A 24282-nucleotide genomic window follows, 5' to 3' on the forward strand; every position below is an offset into this window, starting at 1 on the left:
AGAGTCTATTAACAATTCTAGGAAAAATAAGTCCTATGAGAAAAGACATGTAATCACAATGTACTTTTTGGTTCCATAAAAAAAATAACATTTATTTAGTCATAATGATGCAAATGATGATTATTGATTGCCCAATATTTTATATAGAATTAAGTATAGGGGGATGAAGGTTGAGTTATGTTACATAACTCATTAACTTATGTAACAGGAAGTCAATACCTGTTTAAATTTTAAAACAAGATCTAATGGTATAAATACGTTACTTAGACATAGGGAGATAGTTATTGGAAGAAGGTGAAATTATTGAAAGAGGTTGACTCTGAGGAGCAGGACTGGAGATTTGATGGTGAATAGGGCAGAATGTTACCATTTTTCAGTATAAGCCAGCTTACTGATCTTAAAAATAAAATCATTTATTATTTTTGTAAAAATCAAACAACCAATCATAGAAATGATGCATCCTGGACAGCTTTTCTTGGTGTCTTTCATTCAATCTAAATTAGTTGTGTTCATCCACCACAATTCCCCTCCCTCCCCTACCTTGTCTCATCTAGATTATATGATTTATTGTGCTAGATTCAATTAATAATTTAGGTCCAGTATTTGACAGTAGATGATGAGTTCTTTGAAAACAGGGACTATGTCAGAGCTCTCCCAAGCTCTGATTATATTTAACCTATAATCAGTGAAAATATAATTTTGTGTTGTGATTTATGTACTCACTCAAGACTTTATCAGACACTTTTACTTTTGCTGGCACATGGTCTTCATAATGTTTATTTTAAAGAGCTGTATAATATTTCAATACGTTGTATTTATTTTCCCATCATCCTATAAATGAATATATTGACTGAATCTTACTGTACAATCAACATCTTCCCATGTATTTTCATTATTTTTGATTACTTACATAACTTAATTTCCTAACAGAGGCTTAACTGGGTATGAAATATGGAGCTTTGGAATCTTAAAACTGGAAGAGAAGTTATTTTATCAGATCTTAAACTCAAGGCAGAAATATCCCTTAAAAGGTATATCACTCTTCCTGACTCCCCACAATCTGGCCTTCTCACAGAGAAGTTCTTCCAATTGTTGACCAGCTCAAATTTCTAAACTTTTGAGTTTTAAGCCCAAAATGGCATGATTTACTTGATGTATTGGCCCTCATTCTGCCCAGAGGTACTATACAAAACAGTGTGTTCTTTCCTTCCACATGGAAGCTCTTTGAATATTTGAGGATGATGATCATGGACAAGCTGACCTTTGTACAATCTTTCGACTAAAATATTCCCAGTCCTTGGTTGTGACTCCTCCTACTCACTTACCTTTGCCATTTTCCGCCCCAATTATCCAACCTTCTCCTATCCCTGCCCATCATCCACAATTCCCCCAACCTTCTGCCCCTCCACATCTGTGCTGCTGTACTCTGTGAAATCAAAGAGGCCATCAATTACAAGATGCACCACTATTTTCTATGTATTACTAAGAAGCAAACAAAAATCACTGTCAATTAAGTTCTGACGTAATATCAATTGTAAGGCACACCTCATTTTCAGAGATGTTAAAATGTGAAAAAATGTGCCTTAAAATCAATGAAATACAAGAAAGAAGTTATTTCTTTCTAGATCAGCTTCAGAACCTCAAAATGAGCCTTACACGGTGGCCCCTAGAACTAGAAAGTGTGTTCCCAGGGATTTTTGCATTTCCCTGACAGTGGTTGTTGCTGCCCAGGGCTTTCCTGGTTTGTGTCCTTGTAAGTGGGATTATTTTTTTTTTTGGTAGTCTGTATGTATGTGTGATGAGTTACAAATGTGCATTCTTCCATCTTAAATATAACAATACAGTTATAATCTAGTAATAACTAACAATATGGATAATGAAATTAATAATACCAAGCATTTCACTGCAAAGGCAGCCAAAGTACTGGTGAAAGTTACATATTTAATCAGGTTAAAAATAAAGCAAATTTGAAAGCTTGGTGACTTTATGGTCATAGCGCCAAATGTAAATGACATTTCAACATTATCAAAGCAATAATTTAACAAATTCAGTGTGGGAGGCAGAAAATATGTGTTTCTGGAGATATAAGTGGTCTAATGTTCTCATATATGAAGTATGGTTTAAAAGCACAATGACCTAGTCTCTTGGTAAGTTCACAATAATTTTAATGCATTCAAATTTAGCAATTTAGAGAAATTGTCTAAAAATTGATTTTTTTTATTGGGAAGGAAATTGAGTAATTTTTAGTAATTCCTTTCATTATGTATGATTTAAACTTTAATCTGAACTTAAAAATGAATGTAATGATTTTATTAATGGAAGCATTTATAGTATGGTCCATTAAAAATCTTATTTCTAAATTTCCGAAAGTACCGTTGATTCACAAATACGTGGTAGTTATGTTCTATAAAGTTGTAAGGAAAATCGAGCTAGCAAATACTGAACCACTGACCCTAGGAGAAATTGTTTCTAAGGCTAAGTTCCTACAAGACTCTGGCCACAGTATTTTCATCAGCCAGCCAATATATAACTTTATTATATAAAGACACCCTATTTAAAATATATTGCTGGTTGAGCTCTATACCTCATTCAGCACAGTAACTCATGCCCAGGTGAAACTTATTTAGCATGTATGATGTTAAATAAGCTTCTTCTGCTTTGGAAAAGTAAATAGAACTTCAGTTGTATGTCTTATACAGTGAAATCTCCAACAGAAAGCACAAGAATGTGAACCACATCTCATTAAACAGATCCACAAAGGACACTTACCTTGAAGAGGAATGGAGGACTAGACATCAGTTGGGAACATGTAAGTCTGGTGACTGAATTTTTTTGATGGTTTGTTCATATATATGAATGTCCACAAAAGCTTGATAAGTATTGATTTGGGGACTAAAAATAAGTTTTAGTATGTAGGCCAATTTATAAGTACAGAATCCATGAACAATGAGGATCTACAGAATTTCTAATACAAACTTACTTCACCCTTTTTCCCTCCCTTCCTAACTACTTGCTTGCCTTACATCTTTCTATCAATAGAAACTTCATAACTCAATGAGTACATTATAGTGCTCCTAAAGATGGTCCTTATGTATTATCATTAGACATTATTTAAATCAGAAATACTGAATGTTCAAGATGTCATTCATTCATTGAACAAACATGTTGCTGGTGTGTTGCTAGAATATGCCAGGCATTGTTCTGGGCATTGGTAATACAGCAAAACAAATTGTTTGCCTCATAAACCTTTCATTTTTGTTCTGACGGGAAATATGTACAGCATATGTGGTACATAGCATGATGATAACTGCTTTGAACAAAATCCAAAGTGAGAAAGGCCTCACTTCGATTTGGGCTTTGAGCAGCATGATTAACTTTGTTGTGAGAGGAAGAAACTGAAAGAGTAGTTCTGGGGAGTAGAGTATGCCTGGAACATTCAAACCTTAAATTGGAGGTGCCTGTTTGTACTAAATAGAGATATAAAGCAAGAGGTTAGGTCTACAGCTATAAATTTGGGAGGCATTGGCTCATGGACAGTACTTAGAGTCATGAAATTACATGCAATTATCTAGGGATATGCTTCTCTAGTGAATGTCAATGTTTACAGGAAGAGTGGAAGATTGAGAGGTACCAAAAAAAGACTGAAAAGAAAAACATGTAGAAAGAAAAACAGGGGAAGGCAATGTTGTAGAAATAATTTGTTGTAGGACCTGGGTTAGAATGTAGTATTTCTGATTCCTAGTATTTCTGCCATTCCCATTACTGAAATTTTTTATTATCCTTCTTTTATTTTTAGGCTTATCACTCTTTTTGTCTCTAAAAGAGTTATTTAAACAATAATTGAAGTGGAGGATTTGCCAGATGGTAATTGCTAAGATGACTTCCTTTACTTTTTAAGTCTTCAGGGCACCATTCCAGTTTTCTGTAATCTTCAAACATATGTGTAAATAGTTCAGTGAGTTCATTATAAAATTTCTTGAACAGCAAAGCATGATATCATCCAGAAGCCAACTCTCCCTCTCATAAAGTAGAGCAATGAACAATTTACCCTAAAGGACTATCACAAGAATGTCCAGTAACTTATGGGGGCCTTCAAAATGCATGCTTGGCTGTTTTGAGCTTCACAATTTTCCTTTCTTTAGGTTATAACTTTTGTATGATAAATTGAGCTAATTTAAAATTCAGTGGACTTGCACACCCCGTATATGTCCACCTCTCCAGATCAAGATACATAATTTTTTCAGTACCAAAAAGTCACTTGCTTGCCTTTTCCCAGTCAATACCAATACCCCTCTCTTCCCTCCATCACTATTATGACTTCAGTTTTCATTGGTTAGCTCTACCTATTCTTGGACTCCATGTACATGGAATTAAATGTCATTCTCTCCTTTGTTAATGTAATGGGAGGTGTATCCATGTGGTAACAGATCATTCTGTTTAAATTTTTTCTGCATCATTTCATTTTATGAATGTAGCACAGTGTATTGATTCTAGGGATGATGGGCATTTGGACTGTTTCAGGTGTTTGAATATTATGAACAGCTATAATGGACTTGCACATATCTCCCAGGTATATGCCTGGGAGTGAATTGGTGGTCACATATAGGTATTTAGGAGTGGGACTGCGGGTGGTAGCTTAGGCATATGTGTGTTTTGAGAAACTTGTAGCCAATAAGAAATGCAAATTATGATCATGAGAGGTCAGTGATTGCTGATGAAACCAGTCAATATTTTAGTATACATAATATTTACCATGCTCTGTTCTCACTTTCACACATGACTGGTGGGAGTACAAATTGGTATAAGCTTTTTGGAAAGTATTTTGTCAGCATATAGTAGTAATAGCCTTTAAAAATTTTACAGCACTTGTCCCAGGTGTCCTTTTTCCTTTTTCTTTTTTAGAACTTATCCTAAGGAAATAATCGTAATATTATTAAAAGCTCTTGAACCAAGATATCTAGTGAAGAACTGTTTGTAGTAGAAAGAACAGTGGAAATAACCTGTATACAACAGGAAATACTTGATGTAAGTTACCTAAGACTTTTTTAGTGAAATATTACATTATATCTCTGCAGACACCAATAAAATATATCAATATGTAAATCATTTATTTGCCTATAACAGTATAGAAATGTGGTTTGCAGTGGTGCTAAATTTTACAAGCAAAACATGTCTTTAAAATGTGAACATCACTTTGGAATTAACTGATACAGTGCAGAGAGGAAAACAAACCCCGGAGGAAGTGTCCACGAGTTACTGACGCTGATAGGCAGGGTGGCAAATTACTGCACGGCTGCTTCCTTTTCTGTGTTTCCTGAAGTGATTGGGCTAGTTTTACTTCCAAATTCTATGTACCGAAACAGTTCAAAGTTTTAGTTTTCACTTGCATTGTTAGTGTGAGGAAGGGACATTGGTTAAAGCTAGAATTTCTGTCCTCAGGAAAACAAATGACAACAAATGCTGGCCAGGATACAGAAAAAAAAAATGAACTCTTATATATTGTATGTAAACTAGTACTGTATGTAAACTAGTATGGAAATCAGTATCCAGGTTCCTCAAAAAACCAAAAGAGAACCCTCATATGATCCAGCTGTACCATTCTCGGGCTTATATCTGAATGGAGGTAAGTCAGAATACAGGAGAGATACCTGTACACCCTTGTTTATAACCACACCAGTCACAGTAGCTTAATTATGGAATTAGTGTCTATCAATGGACAAATGGATAGAGAAAATGTGACATATACACAGAATGAAGTATAATTCAGCCATGAAAAATAACAAAATTGTGTCATTTCAAGGAATATGGATAAAACTGGTGATCATGATATAAAGTAAAATAAGCCAGACTCAGAAGGACAAATATGGCATGTTTTCTCTCATGTGTGGGCTCTAGATTTAAATAAAAGACATGAACATAAGAGGGGACTATTTGAGGGGAGGTGAACCCAGTGATAGATGGAGGGTGGAGGAGAGGGTGAGGAGTAGAAGAGTATAATTGAAGTACTGGTGTGCACATATGAAAATGTCTTGATGAAACCCCTTTAAAAATTTGTCAGGAAGTTTTTAAGAGGGCTGGAGAAGGGTGGATTAAAAAAAGAGCCCAAAAGGGAAGGAATATGATCAAAGTACATTTTTTCACATATGTGGATGTTACAATGAAACTCCTCAGCTGAAACAATTAATATATGCTAACAAAATAATTTGAAAAATAGGATTCCTGAAGTCAGATTACCTGGGCTAAAGTTTTGTTGCTTGTTAGCTGTGTTACCTCAGGAGACACTCAGTTCCGTTTACTTTATCCAATATTTATTGAGCTCCTAGTATGTGCTGGTCAGTAAACAGAGGTGACATTAGCTGTGCTTGGGGACCTTATGTTCCAGGCTCTGCCATTTGTAAAATGGGCATCAAGCATACAGCCCAACTCAGGGGCTGACATCGGGGAAGTGTTTGAAACACAGCCGTCCCTCATGAAGTGTGGCCTGCTATTATCAGCACTGTTATTGTTATTATCATTATTTTGATTGCAGTTCCTAACTTCTCTTTAAGTTATAAATGACTCTTGCTGAAAGAATTGTTTTGACATTGTGTGTAAGTGATCACTTTTACCAGTCATTGAGAAAAACACTGATTGCCTAAAAAGTACATTTTCAGGTCTATCTTACCATAGGCAGTGGGAACTGGGTTAAAGCCTACCTTTCTTCCTTCCTTTCTCCCTTCCTTTCTCCCTTCCTCCTTTCCTCCCTTCCTTTCATTTTTGGTTTGGCCATACCAGATTTGAATTTAGGGCCTCAATTTACTATGCAGGCACTCTTTCACTTGAGCCACACTCCTAGCCCTTTCTAGCTTTAGTTATTTTCCCATAGGGTGTCCTCAGCTTTTGCCTGAGGCTGTCCTTGGACTACTGTCATACTACCTTTACCTCCCACATAGTTGGGATTACAGACACACGCCCCCAATCCTGGTTGGTTTCCTAACACTTTTAAGAAGTCTTTTTCCTATTTCTTATTATTGTGTTTTGCAATAGACATAAAAGTGTGACCATTTTTAACAAATGATGTAATGTTCAGTTTTAGTGTTTTTAAAACCAGTGCTGTATGAGTCTGTTAGGGCTATATCACAAAACATTACAGCTGGTGGTTAAAGACAGAAGACAGAAGAGAAATTTATTCTCTCACAGTTTGGAGGCTGGAAGTTTGAGCTGAAGGAATCAACAGGGCAGTAATTCCTGTGTAGACCCTAGGTAAGGAGGCTTCCTTGCCTCTTCCAGCAATTCCGACTCCTGAAGCTACTGGCTTTGTCAGCATAATTCTAGTCTCTGACTCCATATTTTTATAGGTCTGTTCCTTGCTCTCTCTGTGTCCTTTCCTCTTCTCGTTAGGATACCAGTTGTTGGACTTAGAGTCTTCTCTAGCCCCAGGTTGACTTCAACTCAAGAGCTTTGACTAATCATAACTTGAAAAACCATATTCACAAATAAAGTCAAATTCTCCTGTCTTTCATAGTCTTGAATTTGCAGGCGAATTTTATTCAATCCACTACAACAAATAATAATAATATTATCAACAACACTAGTCTTGTGAGGCAGGTGCTCTACAGCTTGAACCAGAGCCCCCAGCCCTTTTATGCTTTAGTTATTCTTTGGATAGAGTCTTGCATTTTTGCCCAAAGTTGGCCTCATATTGTGATATTCCTACCTATACGTCTTGTATAGTTGGGATTACAGAAAAGATCTACCATATGCAGCTTGTTAGTTGAGATGGGGTATCACTAACTTTTTGCCTGTTCTCAGTTTGAGCCAAGATCCTCCCAATCTTCACCTTCCAAGTTGCTGGGATTATAGGCATAAGCCACCAGGCCTAAAGAGTCTTGTGATTGTTTTTAAGTCCTTGAACTACATGATAAATAGAGCAATCAACTTCTTTTTCTTTTTTATAGTAGTTGGGCTTTGAACTCAGGGCCTCATGGCTTGCTAGACAAATACTCTATCCCTTGAGTCATCTCTATAGCCCTTTTTGTTGTAGTTATTTTCTTTTTGGATAGGGTTTTGCATTTTTGTCCAGGGTGGGCCTAGACCCTGGTCTTCCTGCTTCTGTTTCCTTCATAGCTGGGATTACAGATGCATACTTCATTCTTGACTTATTGTTGAGATGAAGTCTTACTAACTTTTTTCCCTGGGCTGGCCTGGAACTATGAACTTCCTAATCTCTGCCTCTGGAGTAGTGGGATTACAAGCATGAGTCACCATGCTTGGCATAGCAATAATTTTCTTAAATGTATGTTTTACATTGCCTCCTGCCATGGACTGAACCCTAAATTATTAATAATTTGAGCTGGCAGAGTGGCTCAAGTGGTAGAGCGCCTGCCTAACAAGCAGGAGGTCCTGAGTTCAAAGTCCAGCACCACAAAAAAAATAATAATAATTTGATTCTGAGACATACAAATCAGAAAAGGGTAAAGAGTCATGTAGCCTAAGATACTTCAGGTTTTGATTTTGTGATGCTATGAGAAGACTTATCTTCTCAGGAACTGAGTTCTGCAAAGGTTAGGGGTTGTGTCTAATGTAAATTTATTGGAAAAACAGGAAATGAATGAGGCACCTGGACATTGGACAGAGGTTTTGTTCTTGGTGCCATTTCTCTTGATCATGTAGGAATTTTGGCAACACACTGTTCACATGAACTCCTGCAATGCCAGAGTTGATTGCTGTGCCTCATGACTGCTCCCTTAGTGGCAGGAATTGTTTTCCCAGCAATCAAGACCTCGAAATTCTGCTATTTCTGTTGAGGGAAATTCCAAAAACAATTACTGTAAAATAAACACCATGGGGTCAGTTTTTGATGGTTGGATTTTTTGCAGTGCTTTATAATTTTGTAAATTAGAAGTAACTAGGGATGCCTTTGCACCGTTAAGGGTCTTTGTATTTTTTATTTTTTGGTGGTATTGGGGTTTAAACTCAGGGCCATGTGCTTGCTAGGCAAGTTCTCTAACTCTTGAGCCACAACACCAGCCCTTATTGCTTTAGTTTATTTTTCAAGATCTCACTTTTGCCTGGGACCAGCCTTGGATCAGGATCCAACTACCTCTGCTCCCATTTAGCTGGAATTATAGACATGCACCTCCACACTCTGCCACATAAGGGCTTTACTTTTTGGCCAAACAGCAACATCAGTGAATACCACAGTGATCAAAACAGTGCACCTTCCTTCGGGGAGATCTGTCTTCTGAGGCAGATGAAGGAGTAAACAGGCCTTCAGAGGAAAGGGAGGGAGGTGAGATGAGGGGACCCAGGGAAGTGTTCTGAGGTATCAGTAAGCACAGACTACCATAGAGTCTAACAGAAGTGGCAACCAAAGTTCTTCCTGGTGGAAGCCTGAACAGCAGAGACGTGTGGAGCCTGCATGCTCAGTTACAATTACTTAATGAATGGATCTTTGTCAAAAAACGGGTCAAACAATGTGCTCACAGCCTTCTGTGCTTAGGATAAGAATTTCCACTTTATTAACTACAGTGTGAATCAAAAGGAGAATACATTGGCCTTTGTACAGGGAATCAGAAGTTTAAGGACCTCTCTAGGATTCACAAGCCAAGAGAGCCCTGTGATCATCATCCCCACATAGTAGGTCCTCAACTATCCTATTTAGAAGCAAATAGATAAAAGGAGGATTTATAAGAGGTAGTTAAAACTTTAGTTATTGATGAATCCAGGGTTTTATCCTAAAAATTAAAATGAGTCCTAGATAAGATACAATTTGTAGTAAACCTTATGTCTTCTAAGTTGCTTGTGTATATATTGCAGACATAGATTACTTTTTTGAAAATAGAGAACAGTGGCACAAAAATTGACCTTTTGAAAATTAACTTTATTTTTTAATCATGAAATGTTAAAATCCCAGGAAAAGCAAAAATGAATGGTACTGCCTATGTAGATTTGTCAAAATTTGTCAAATCTTAACATTTTTGAGTGCAGTCATACACTGTTTAGTTTTAGGCAATGATAGACTGTATATGATGATATACATTATATAGCCTAAGTGCATAACAGGCTGTACCACCTAGATTGGTTAAGAATACCCCGGATGCTTATGTAATAATGAAATGACTTAACAAATTATTTCCCAGAATGAGTCCCCATTGCTAAGGGAATCTTGGCTATATTTGCATCAAGCACTATTTCTTTTTTTTTAAAAATTTTTTTTTTATTTTATTATTCATATGTGCATACAAGGCTTGGGTCATTTCTCCCCCTGCCCCCACCCCCTCCCTTACCACCCACTCTGCCCTCTCCCTCTCCCCCCACCCCCTCAATACCCAGCAGAAACTATTTTGCCCTTATTTCTAAATTTGTTGTAGAGAGAGTATAAGCAATAATAGGAAGGAACAAGTGTTTTTACTGGTTGAGATAAGGATAGGTATACAGGGAGTTGACTCACATTGATTTCCTGTGTGTGTGTGTTACCTTCTATGTTAATTCTTTTTGATCTAACCTTTTCTGTAGTTCCTGTTCCCCTTTTCCTATTGGCCTCAGTTGCTTTTAAGGTATCTGCTTTAGTTTCTTTGCGTTAAGGGCAACAAATGCTAGCTAGTTTTTTAGGTGTCTTACCTATCCTCACCTCTCCCTTGTGTGCTCTTGCTTTTATCATTCAAGCACTATTTCTTAAGGAATAAACCATTATCGATTCTACTGAACCCCCTTACCAAGTCAGAGCCTGAAGCATATTAGGATACATGGTTCCTTAATCTTTTTTGGGTCATACTTCTCAAAATCACATACGAAAAATTTAGGGTGGCATGTGTATTTTACAAACAAGTCAATGGACTACATACATTTAAGGAAACCATCATTATTAATCTGGTGTATTAAATTTTAAGCAAAGACATGACTATTTGCTTCAAATAATGTTTTGAAGGAATAGATAAACTATCACATTTGAGCCTTCTTTTGTACTTTTCCCTTTTGTTTTCCTCTTCTCACTCATCACTGATAACCACTAAATCCCATTAGATTAATACTGTGAATTGGGTGTTTGTGCTATCCAATCACCTGCTGGAGTCCATTCTCTTCTTCTTTGGAACAGATGAAGACTGATTTTTACAGGGAAGAATTTGTTGTCTATTTGCTCTTGTAACAAGTAGACTCTTGTTATTAAGATTTGGCCATGAAGATTGGGTGATAGTGTTGTGTCTAACTACCACATCTTCTAAAAAATAGGGGAAAACATCTTTGACCTTTCTTCATCCTGCTATTGGAACTGGGATATGACGGTTGGAGACTTAGTAGGTATCTCAGACCTGAGATGAAAGATATTCTCTGGGCATGACAGAGGAACATCTCAAAGGATCCTAGGACTCTGATTACTTCATAGGTTATCGATATAAACTTTGGATGACTAATCTATCTGCATATTTTCTTTATGAGAGAAAAACAGCCCATTTTGTTTCTTATTTCTTCAGTATTTTTCTCTAACAATTGAACTTAACCCTAACATATAGAACATTAACAAAAAACATTTTTTCAAGTTTAAATAATTCACTATACCATTCTTAACATTTTGCAAGTTCTTTGTTTAATGTTACATTTTGAGATTTACTAACATCAATATACCTCATTCTACTTCATTTTTATTGTTGTTTTTATTTTCTTTACTTTTTTTGTTGATACTGGGATTGTTTTTAAATTACTATGTACTTTATTTAATGACTTCCTATTGATAGACATTTAAATGGTTTCTAATATTTTTTGAGAAACAGATTTTTGTAGCTGTCTTCCCTTTGCTCTTACACTAGAATTTCTTGTGGACTATATATGCAAAAACCTTACTGAACTCTATTTAATTTGAAATAATTTTCTTATAATAATAAACTATTCTGAAGTTATGAAAAGCTTTTACTGCATATGAAAAGGACAGCTTTTGCAATTTTTATGCCTCATTTCTTTTTCTTATCTTATTGCATTGTCTGGGCCTCCAACACAATGTCAAATGGAAGTGGAAATGAAGACACTTCACTTTCTTCTTCACTTAACTGCTCCTAAGGAGACATTATTAAAAATATTTGTAGCTATTTTTTGTTAAATAGGTTCTGTCTTTCTATTAGTTTGTCAAGCATTTTGCCACAAATGAATTTTAAGTTATGTTGGATGCTTGCCATGTACCATTTGAGATCATTTTCCTTTACATTTTAATATGGTATATGAAATTAATGGATTTTTTGTATTGTCCTTTTAAATTCAGTTCAATTTTATCAGAGTATCATACGAACATATTTAGTTGAGTATTTCTACAGTAGTAGGATCTATTCTTAATTATTAGTCCTTAGGAGCAGCTCACTTAAACTGTTTTAGTGTTTCATTTTGTATATATTTTCATATTTCCAAATAACACAAATATACTACTATTTCTTGTTCTTTTCAGTTTTATCTTTTAACTTCTTTGAAGGATGGATTATTTTCTATCTCTCACTTTCCCAATATAGTTCTATCACATTTTCTGTTTAAATAAGTATTTAAATGTGTGCTGTAGTTTGGATCCATCTTAAATGTTTTCCCAAGGCTCATGTACTGAAACATTCTCAGGTTGGTGGTGTTGGGTGTTGGTGAAGCTCTTCAAGGTGGGGCACAGTGGGAGGCTTTCAGATCATTGAGGTTGTGCTCTTGAAGGGCATGGCCCCTCCCTCTTCCTCTCTCTGGCTTCCCCAGAATGAGGCTATCCATGTTGCTCTACCATGTGCTCCTGCCACAATGTGCTGCTTCACCACAGGTCACTAGGCAATGGACTCTACCACAGGCTCCATTTAAGATGGAACCAAGGCCCCAGACCTCCTAAACTATGAGCTAAAATAAACCTTTTCTTTATAGAAGTTGATCATCATAGCTAGTTGTTACATTAACAGACAGCTGACTGTGTAAATACCACTCACTACTGAGCAACACAAGCCACTAGGCCTAGGATATTCTTTCCTTTTATGGTTATATGTGTACATATATTGTTTTATATTATTTTCTTTAGAGGTAATAAATGCCTCATTTTTATTTGCTTAGTTTTTTAATGAACCTTTCATCAATTCCTTCTAAAACTTATTTACAAAGCTGTAATCTCATTTTGGTATATTCAGACATATCAGGTTATATATTGGGTGTGTGCATGCATGTGTGTGTGAGTAAGATTGAGAGAGAGAGAGAGAGAGAGAGAGAGAGAGAGAGAGAGAGAGAGAAGAAAGAAGATGAGATCAGATAGAAATACAGGTGTGTCTCACCTGAAGCCTTATCTGATTTTTCTCTGTGGACCTGGGCAGAGCAACTGTTCATGGGCACATTCTTCAACCATCATGAGAATTACCTTTGCATCCCTCCTGGGTTGAAGTTCTTAAATATCTGTTGTTTTTCTCTTTTCAGTTTACTCCCTGTTTCATGGAAAACACCTGTGACTGTCTTTCTGAATAAGAATTCAAAATTTTAAAGACATTGCCACATCTGATTGAGAGTTCATCCAGGTGTGGGCTTCTAAGTTTAAAATCACTATTTCTCCACATTTTGAAAACATTTTCCAATTATTTTCTAGAGTCCAGTGTGACATAAGGAAGTTCCTTGTTGCTGGGACTCATGAGTGTTTACAATTTTTTCTTTGTCCTCTTCAGTGCTCTAAAATTTTGAAATGCTCTGCCCTAATGAAAGTCTGTTTTAATTTTTTGAACTCAGATTGTACTAGATTGTGAGTGGGGCCCTTAAATATTTAGACCCTCTTCTTCTATTTTGGGAAATTCTTGAACTATTCACTTTATAGTTCTTTCTTAGTGTTTTTGTTAGCCTTTCTTTCTGGAACTATTAATATTTAGCTATTGTTTGCCCTATACAGAGCCTCAATTTTTAAAAAATTGTCTTATTGTTAGCTCTTTTTACTTTGGTTTCAGCAGATTTCTTTAGTTTCATTTTGCAACTATTACACTGAATTTAAATTTTTCTTGGTATAGGTTTAATTTTGAAGAGATTTTTGTTATTGTCTTGTGACTGTCTTTTAAATAATACTTGTTCTTGTTTCATTAGTGCAATATATTTTACTAGTTTTTGACAGTATCAGGGTTTGAACTAAGACCTAGCTCTTGCTAGGCAAGCACTCTTTCACTTCAGCCATGTCATCAGCCCATTTTGCCATAGTTATTTTTTCAGATAGGGTCTCAGACTATGATCCTCCTAACTATGGCCTGTAATTTCACATATCTGGGATTATGGATATGTGTCACCATCCCGGGCCTTAAAATTTACATCTCTGAGAATTTCCTTTTTAAGTCTCTTTTGCTTCCTGCATTTTCTATATTTATTTGTCCCTTTTAAAAATAATTCTGTTTTTCTGTTTATTATATGATAAACATTCCAAGAATTTGATGATTCTTTGCTGTGTAATGATATTGAAAAAATCAAAATTAGAATGCCTACACATGGGGTCAGGGTTTGTTGAGGGATGGGCTTACATATTGGTTAGTTAGGCACATAGTCAGCTGTTTTCTTGCAGAAGCTCTAATTGTCCAATGGCCACATGTCCTTGCACTGGGTTTCTCATTTTCCTAAGGAGTTCCCGAATCCTACACTCTTCTTGCTGGGCTTAGCAGGCTGGCAGACAGTCTTCTGGAAATTGAGTGAACAATGGGAAGCTGGGTTCTCCTTTAAGCATTTTTAATTCTGTATCTGTGCCTCACATGCGCCAGGTATCCCTGAGTCCAGAACCTTCTGTTGTCATGGGCGTGAGTGAGATTGTGAAGACTAGGTATGTCATTTGTAGTTTAGGAGATGTCTTGGAGTCCAACTACTTCTTATACATATTTTTAATGGATCCTTCTATCATTTAAAAAAAATTCTTTTTGGTGGTACTAGGGTTTGAACTCATAGCCTCATGCTTGCTAGGCAGCTTTTTGATTCCTGCTTTCTGTGCCACTAGAATGAGATTAGGAAATAGAGCTAGGATTAGATGTATGGTTAAATGAGAAATGTTTTTTATTTCCTCTCTCTCATCATCTGTATAAATCATACCCTATCTAATGATCTGACAACTGCTCTCCCCTTGCCCCCAGGCCTGTGTGTATGCCTCTCACTGCCTCCATAGAATTTCAGGAATACTTTTCCACATGCCAATAACAGGAATATGTCAATCCTGTCTCTAGGTCAGCTTGTTTGGCTCCATTCCTGATGGTGAACTGGTGTGTGTGCCCTCCAAAGCCCCCCAGATCTGAAAATGGTAAAGTTCATGGCTCTAGGCAGAAGTGATTCACCAGAATTTCACTTCTCCATAAGGGGAAAAGCTCTATACATCCACCAACTGGCTCTGAGCAGTGAGTCCGTAGCTGCTTCTCCATCTTGGATGACCTGTTTTGTGACAGTCATGTTGTGGGGCTCAAAGCCTCAGACCTGAGGATGGCTTTGAACTGTGTTCCTTTGCCAATCTCTGCCTCCTCTGTAGCTGGAATTACAAGTGTTGAACACTATGCACAGTGTAACTTTCTGCATTTTGAGGCAGGAAGTGTCTGCCACAAGAGGAATTGAATATTGGATTAATGTAGTATTAACTTTTCATGCATGAGAAAAACAAGTTTTGAGGTTTTTGACACAAATAATAGTTTATCCAATTTATAAAAATTAATCATCATTGTCTCCTTGCTAAATAATAAAAAGATTTTTTTTCTATTTTGTTCACTTTGATCTGAGTATATTTCGACTTTGTACATGAATCTGTGAACTGTTAGAGACCTACAAAGCCTCTAGACATGATACTAAGTTTCTATTTTATAAACTGTGGTTTTAGGATCCCCCAGGAATAAAGAGGGGGGTACCTCAGAGTTTAGCTTAGATATGAGACAGGTCAGAGCCTAGAATAGAATCAGTGCCCCCACCTGACCCCTACCTCACCACTCTTCAACCAGATTGGAGACACACTTACTCTGAGTTATGTGTTAGGCTTCAGGCTAAGCATTCATATGAAGAAAGAATTCATGGCTCTATGTTTATGATTATGTCATGTATATATCAAACCCCTACGTGAGAAACAATGATCTAGGTCAGGGGTATATGAACTTCTTCTGTAGACTAGATAATGTTTAAAACTTTGCAGGCTATAGATCTCTGTTGTACAGGAAGGAGGTTAAGACAATATGTAAACAAATGAGCATGGCTGTGCTTCAGTAAAGCTTCACATATATGCCATAGGTTTGCTTGCAGACCCTGATCTCAGTCACCTTCCCTCATATTTTACATATTGAGAAACAGAGCTTGAGTGAGATTAAAAGACTTATGAAAGGTAACATAGAGTTAATAGTCATTATGAGAATGAAAGGTCAGTCTCTTTGCTCATTTCGGTTATCCCCTTACTCTACCCTATCTGTGTCTGAACTTTCTCACAATCTCTCAGCACTGGGCTATGCTTTGCACTTGCTGTAAGACTCACCAGCTGATTATCTCTCCTAATTATATGCTCTGTCCTCACAAACCAAATGTTTTCATGTATTATCTATTTTAATGTTCACTGCTGCCTTATCATGTACTGTTATTATTCTCCATTTTACAAAGAAAATAATGGAAGTTAAAAAATTTGTCCAAGATCATACTTTTAACAAAACTCTTAATATTCTTTATTAGCTCTTGCTTGGTGTCAAAGTGGTTTCCTCCCTTTCTTCTGAACCCTACAGCCAGTCGATTAGGAATTTGGATTAGCCTTCAACACATGCTCAAAATTTAGCTACTTCTTATCATCTCTACTACTACTATCTTGGCTTGAGCTGTCATTTGTCCCCAGGATTGCTGTTATAGTCACCTAACAGGTCTTGCTGGCTTGAACTTTGTGCATCTGAAGTCTAGCCCCACCATTGAGGCTGCTGACACTTCTCTGCTAGAGCCCTACCTTGATGACCTTATTTAATACTATACTTTATTCAACTGTGCCCTGTCCTGTTCTTCCCAGACCCACTGCCCTGCTGTTTGTGTTTTTTCTCCTACAGCACTTGCCACTCTAACATACTATATAATTTATTTGTTGTGCATATTGTTTATTGTCTCTCTTTTCTCCCTCACCCCCAATCAACCAAGATCCATAAGGGCAGGGATCTTTATTTTGTCTACCTCTGTTTCCCTACTTCCTTGAGCAGTGCTGGGTACTTAGTGGATGCTGAATTAACTTTTGATGACTGCATTAAAGAGCCCATCTCTCTTACTTCAAGGCAATGTTTTAATCACTAAATTATAGGGCCAAAGAAGTGAGAAATGAAGTAAATAACTGAGTGGTGTGAGTGACTCTTCTAATCATTTGGGAGCTCATGGGGGTTGTCCCTTAATTACGTGGGGTGGCTAAAATAGAGCAGGTGCATCTTAAATGCTTGCAGAATTAAATTACATCCTGCAGGCACCGCTGCTGACATTTGGTAGGCCCTGTTACCCCATAAAATGCTTTCCTCTGGTTTTGGCCCATCGTGACCACAATTACTTCTCTTAGCCAAAAAAGCCCTTTGTCCCTTGGCTGAGGTTCAGACCCTGCTGCTTTCAGCAAGACTGGGCAACAAAAAGGAGCCTCAGAGGGAAGGACAACAGTCACTTTCTTTCTGCAGGATTCTTCCCAGGCTGCTTAAGCCTCTCTCCATGTTCCCCATTTTTAAACCTTTTTACTTTCTTTGCTGTACAGGATTCAGCTGGCAGCCCAAAGACGTGATTCTGGGTGGGAAGTATAAGGACAATGTTGTTTCCTGGGGTAGGGACTCTTTTTCCTTCATTTTGTAAAAGGTATTATGGAGCTAAGATAGTAGGGTAAAATCAAGGAAAATAAATATTTGGTACTTCCAAAATGGCAGTTCAAACAGCAGCAAATTGTTCTGGGATGAATTATTTCTGAAGACAAAGCCCAGTGAGTCTGAATGATGTTTTATTCCCAGCCCACCTCCTTCCTGAAGGTGAAGTCCTTTACATGTGCAGGTGGAGTGTCAGAGATCTTTAGGTACCAGGACTGCCACTTAAACATGTCCTCTTAGACAAGTCTGTTGAATTTTTTCGGAGCCTCATAATTTTCTTAGCTTCATAATCTGTTAAATGACAACATTAACCCTGGCTTCCAAAATGGTGTGAGAAATAACATGGTGTTTTGTCTCCTTTGTGAAATCTTTTTTGATTTTTCTTTAACAGTTAATATTTATACATATGATGAAATCTCAGTTCTACATGCACATACACACATACAAAACGCATATAAAAACTATTGAAATCTGAATAAGGTCTGTTGTTGGTCTCTCTTCAGAGAGACCAAATAAGATAGAGAGATAGACAGGCAGGTAGATAGAGAGACAGATAAGAGGGGATTTAGAATGGGAATTGGTTCATATGATTATGATTATGGAGACTAAAAAATCCCATGACAGGTCACTGAAAATCTGGAGACCCATCAATGCCAGTAGCATGGAGCAGTAAAAACCCAAAGACCTTAGAATCATGCAAGCTGATAGAATAGCTCTCAGTTGGAGGCCAAAGGCCTGAGAACCCAGCAGGTCACTAGTGCAGCATCTGGAACCTAAACACCAGATAGCCTGGTGTACTGATATCCAAGGGCAGGAGAAAAAGTGTGTCTAACTCTTGGAAATGGAGGGACAATGGGAAGAGGAGAAAGAAGAAGAGGAGAGGGAAAGAAAGGCAGGAGGAAGGGAGAGGGGGATGGAGAGGGAGAGGAAGGGAGAGGGACAGGGAGAGAGAGGGAGAGAAAGAGAGAGGGAGAGAGAATTTGCCTTTCATCTGTTTTTGTGTTCTGTTCAGACCTCCATCCAATGACATGCTGCCTGCACACATTGAAGACAGACCCTTCCTCTTTCCTTCCGCTGGCTTGCATGCCAGTCTCCCCCAGAAACTGGAATGCTCTCACAGGTGCCACAGAAATATACTTTAACCTCTGTCTAGGTATCCTTTAATCCAAACAAGTCATGAGTTATCACCACATTGACACAGGTCATTTTCTTGGTTTTGCCCATGTACTGTGATTGTGTAAGATGTTACCAGTAGGGGAAGCTGTATGAAGAGTACAAGGGACTCTATTGGTAATGTCTTGTCAGTTTTAATTTATGTCAAAATACATTATTTTGAAAAAGTTAAGTTCTGCTGAATTTTCCTTCCCACCAATACCTTCCAAATGCTCCTACTGGAGCACTTAACACATAACCATCAGACCTGACTCTCCCAAGGACTCAGCACTTGAGGACACGTCTGCCTTTTGTCCTTGCTTCTTCAGTAGGCCCAGCGCAAAGCTGGGGTTCTTGAGTGTTTGTTGATTCTTTCTGCTCAGAAAATTAAAATAAGCAACCTCTCTTCTCATGTATTTCTAGTGCCACCTATGAAAATGTTAAAGGAAAATAGTTTGAAAGCCCATTTTATGCCAGGCATTTTATGTAAGGTTCTCCTCACAGCAATCTTATCAGGCATAAATTACAATTTCTCCATTTCATAGAAGAGGAAACTGAGCCTCAAAAAGCATAATTTATGTGCCCAAGAGGGGCAGGGGGAAGGTGATGGGGAGCAGGGATTTGAACCAGGATTTAGACAATGGAAATTCATTCATTTATTCAACAATGTTTATGAGACACCTACCATTTGCTAGGAAATTTGCTTAGATCTTGGGAGACAGCCATGAACAAAACACAGACTCTTGCCAGTGATGAATACAGATGATAAAAAGTAATGAAAATAATAATAAAGTGTATATAATAATAATAATAAAAACAAAAGAAAGCAAGGATGGGAAATGGAGAGATGGTGGGGACTAGGGACAATTTGTAGCAGAAATAGGACATGCAGGGTGGGCTTCATGGAGAATACTAGGTTTGATCAGGGTTGAAGGAGGCCATGAAAGAAGCAGCTGTTTAGGGAAAGAACATTCCACGTAGAGGGCCTGCCAGGGCAAAGATCTGCACATAGTTGACATGTGCTGGTTTGTGTGTGTGTGTGTGTGTGTGTGTGTGTGTGTGTGAACAGCCCTCTGAGCCTCTGATTTAAGAGGGCATTGCAAGGACTTGGTGAGAACCTTGGTTTTCTTGAGTGAGGTTTTCAACAGTGGAGTGGCAAGAGTTAACTCATGTTGTTACATGCTTGTCTGGCTGCTCAGTGGAGACCAGGTTGAAGGGGTCAAGGTTAAAAGCAGGCAGACAGGTTGAAAGTCTGCTGTAGTATTCCAGGCAAGAGAGGATGGTGGCATAAATGTTGTGGTCACACAGGGAAGCTACCCTTTTGCTAATAGCTCATCTCACCCACCTGCTTCTTCTCTGGTGACATCATATCTCCCATGAGACTTACAGAACCTCAGACATTTAGTTCCTCATGTACAATATGGCCTTTTCTTTTTCCTCCTCTACCAACTTGATTCAGAGAACACTCTGCTTATCCTCTAGCTGTCTTGCACACTCGCCACAAGTAACCCTGCTCTCCACCTCCTGCCTCTTCTGTGACCCACTTCGTGCTTAGGCCTGACCTTCAGCAGCCCCACAACACTCTCTTACCTGTCTGCCTGTCATTATGTCCCCAGACACGTTTTTCCTGATCTGTTGTATGTTGTGAAATCAAAGGCCTGAGTATGCTAGCTAGTGTATGAATTTTAGAACAGAGTGGGTACTCATCCTACTCACCCCAAAGCCAATAGGGTGGTAAGCTGACTCCCAGTGTCCTCTTCTGCCAGTTGGGGATAGGTAGTGGTTGTCTTAAGGGGTTGTGTTACTGTTCAGTGAGACATCATAAAAGAAGTTACATGGCAACCAGAACATTCTACATTACACAGACAACATAAAACCAAAAGGAAGAGGATTGGAAATATATTCAATGCACACTTCATGTTAAGCCTATCATCTCCAGTGTCTTATGGACTCGTTGGGCAGGTACTATCATTTCCAGTTCACAAACCAGGGAACAAATAGAATAGTCTTTCCCATCTTCTGCCAACCCAAACTCCAAAGATGAAAAGATGCACCATGTCAAGGGAGGACAATAGATTCCTTGTTTAAGGAAAAAAAAAATATATATGAAAGAATAAAAGGAAGGCTTGATTTCTTGGGCCTGGGCATGACTGCGTCAATGACCCAAGCCAGTAACTTCTCCAGATCATCTGCCTGTGCCAGGCTATGAGATTTAGCCACCTTAGACACACAGCCTGTCCCAGGTGCTTCCCCTTCCCCTGACCTTCATAGGGCAGCCCTGTATGAGTTCTTTCCCATGACACCAAAATGAAGCTAAAGCAGAAAGGGCATGTGGCTTGGGTTTGGAAAGACATTTACAACAATTTGGCAATGGAAATCCATTTGGCCCAGTCCACCGGGTATGGCAGGTTGCAGCAATAATCCATTGAATGATAAAAGAGCTCCTTTTCATTGTGTATGTTTAGATATTCTTGTACCTCCAACAATGTGCAGGGTGCATACCACGGGTGGCCCTCTGGGTCTAGGAATGCACTTGAGAAGGCGTTTCTCTTCTATCCCTGCACTGAATGTATTAGTCACTCAGTCAGAAGATGCTTTGCATCTTGTCAGCACTTTACAAACTGGTAATTTGGTAATTCTTTCACCAGAGCGCATCCTCTCCTTACCAGATTCTGGAAAGGAGGTCAAAGAAATTGGCCTCTTATTGCCAAGAGCCTTAGTTGTTAGTTTTACTGTAGGAACTTTCTGGGAGCTGTTAGGGGTATCACCATGATAACTAATTTTGTGTACCAACTTGATTAGACTACAGTGATCAATTTTTTGATTAAACACCAGTCTAGATATTGCTGTGAAAGTATTTTTTTTAGATGTGATTAATATTACAGTTTAAGTAAAGAAGATTAGCATCCATAATGTGGGAAGGTCTTATCTAATCAGTTGAAAGCCATAAAAGCAAAGACTATGGTTTCCTGAAGAAGCAATTCTCCTTTCAGACTGGAGTCTAGAAGTCCTGTCTGAGTTTTCATCCTTCAGACTCAAGGTACGATATCAGTTCTTACCTGAATCCCTAGCCTACCTACTTGTCACACAGATTTTGTAGGTTCCAGCTCCCACAATGATGTAAACCAGTTCCTTAAACCACTCTCATCAGTCCTCCCCTCACTCAATATGTGCATATAAGTGTGTATCTGTGTGTGTATATCTATCTATCGATCTGTCTATCTATCTAGCTAGCTAGCTATCATCTATCACTTATGAATATCTGAGCTATTGAGCTAACTTGGGGACTGTAAAAGTTACATGTCAGGATTCTTGAAGTCCTTCTGGTTTCTACAGTTCTGCAGCGTTCCTTACTTGCACAAAGTTCAAGTACTGAAAGTGCAGGTACCTAATCAAAAAACAGGATATGGATAAAGAAAAGAATCTCAGCCAGTAAGGCTTACCTTTCCACTTATCTGGCTGCCTCCCTCTGAGGCTGTGGCTCTGGGGAGCTGCTCAGTGTGTATCTCTGCTTTGCTTCTGGTTCTTCCTTTTAGACTCCTGGCTGACATGATGGACTGCCTGAGTGATACCATGTTTGTATTATTTCTGTTGACACAATTATCTCTGAGTAATTCTTTAGTAACAATTCAGTCATCAATTTATCCATCCATCCACCCATCCATTCATCTGTCCATCCATCCATTCGTCGATCCATCCATTCATCTATCCAACAAATATTTAGTACCCTCCATTTATCAGCTCTTGTCCTGGATGCTTCTATGGAAGGGTACATGAATGCACAGTTGAACTATTTTGGAGGTGTAGGCCTAGAGAGATCCTACCTTTGAGTACCACAGGGGAAATTCTAGTCTTTTTTCTCCCTGACAGCCTCAGCCTTGCAGACCTTTTCCCTTTGTTCATCCTAGCCTTTTCCCCTGAACACAGTATGATCTATAGTCTTGTGGCTGACCACTTGCCACCCTTGGTTGAATGCCTTCCTGTTCTATCCTGACAATTCAGGTCTCAGAATTCCTTGGAGTGCTCCCTTTTGGGATTTCCTCTTCCTTCTACTCCTTCCTGGAATTATATCTGACAGTGAGAATGGATGAACTTCCCTGAGGCTTAAGCTGTCTGATTGTGACTGTATTTCTCCAAGTGTTTGAGAATTCATTTTTTTCAGGTGTGACCATCTTAAGGACTGACCACCATCCTGGAAGGCCACATACAGCCCAGGGAAAAGAACATCTGGACAGACATACCTGCAGTCCCTGAAGATTTGGCTTCACCTCTCTACCTCACTGCTTCTACCTGGCTCTGTGGCCTAGCTCTGTGGCTCATGTACCACTTATGTCCACCTGTACTTGTGAGTGGTGGCACAAGCGAGGATTTCCTGATCCTTAACTTCCTTTCAGGATGTGATCTCATTCTTTCCCCTTGGGAAAGAGATTGAGATTAGCATGTAAACCACAATTAAAGTAGTGGAGTAAGTGTCACAAAGAGGCAGCTGCAAGGTTCTGTCCAGACTCAAAAGTCTGTGCTGAGGGCCTGGTCAGGTTCAGCAAAGGCTTTCTGGCCAAAAGGTGTATCATATGAAAGCTGAGCACCCAAGAGGGTTGGCTGGGTACTGGGGAGTGGAGAAGAATGACCCAGTCAGAGTGAACACCAGATGTGGCACCCAGTCTTAAGACATTTAGAAGTGGAAAAAAAATGTAGAATCAGTGTAAGAATATTGGGTAGGAGAAAGAAAATGATAAAGGAAGGCTGAAAATTAATCTGGGGCCACTTCACATCCTGTGGTATTTCCATTCCTTTTAAAAGAGGCACCTAAACATATTTAAAACAACTTTCATTTTTACTCCCCTCACATAATAAGCCAGGCCCTGAAAATTTGCATTGCAAAATTCTAGGGCTACTCAAACTTCACCTCTACAGACACTTACATGTGAGGAACAAAAAGCTTGGAAAACATGGATGCAAAAGGTGACAAAGGAGTGAGTGTGATGTGCTGTGTGGTGGTTGAGTTAATTCTTGTCTCTATTTTCTGCATTTACTTTTACTCTGCTTCCTCTTTTCAAGATGATATTTTAAAAGAATTTATATTTGAATTATAGTCTCATATCTCTCCCCAATCCCTGTCCAACTAATATATTCTAATAAAAATACTTTGAAGAAAACTCTCCCAAGCAAGAGATCCTGGGTCTTATTTCTAGGTTGCGCCATGAGAAACTCCTCCTTCAGGTAGAAATACTCTTGGTCTGTCATATATTAGCAAAGGCTATATTAGGCATTGATAAAGGTGTACAGCAAAGTCTCAGGCACACAGGGGATTTCTCTGCTCAAGGTATATTGTCCTATATCAGCTTTATGTGTATTTATAACACTGATTTTC

General features: G+C 38.3%; 2 long non-coding RNA genes across 3 annotated transcripts in view; one reads left to right on the top strand and one right to left on the bottom strand.

The window, feature by feature from the left end:
- The window catches only part of LOC141411007 (uncharacterized), a 69621-nt gene that overhangs the window by 32268 nt on the left and 13071 nt on the right, over positions 1 to 24282 (top strand). Inside the window, exons 4-6 of one of the 2 annotated variants that reach the window (XR_012435866.1) lie at positions 931 to 1031; positions 2700 to 2809; positions 4903 to 5025. This is a non-coding gene — a long non-coding RNA (uncharacterized lncRNA). The remainder of the gene's footprint in view (positions 1 to 930; positions 1032 to 2699; positions 2810 to 4902; positions 5026 to 24282) is intronic. The other variant, XR_012435867.1, reaches the window with a different exon arrangement.
- LOC141410782 (uncharacterized) lies at positions 19003 to 22563 on the bottom strand. The gene is made up of 3 exons (XR_012435566.1): positions 22212 to 22563; positions 20628 to 20715; positions 19003 to 19340 (listed from the first exon to the last, which is right to left on the bottom strand). It is a non-coding gene; the product is annotated as an uncharacterized lncRNA (long non-coding RNA).

The sequence above is a fragment of the Castor canadensis genome, chromosome 9 (assembly GCF_047511655.1).
Source record: "Castor canadensis chromosome 9, mCasCan1.hap1v2, whole genome shotgun sequence".
Classification (NCBI taxonomy): domain Eukaryota; kingdom Metazoa; phylum Chordata; class Mammalia; order Rodentia; family Castoridae; genus Castor; species Castor canadensis.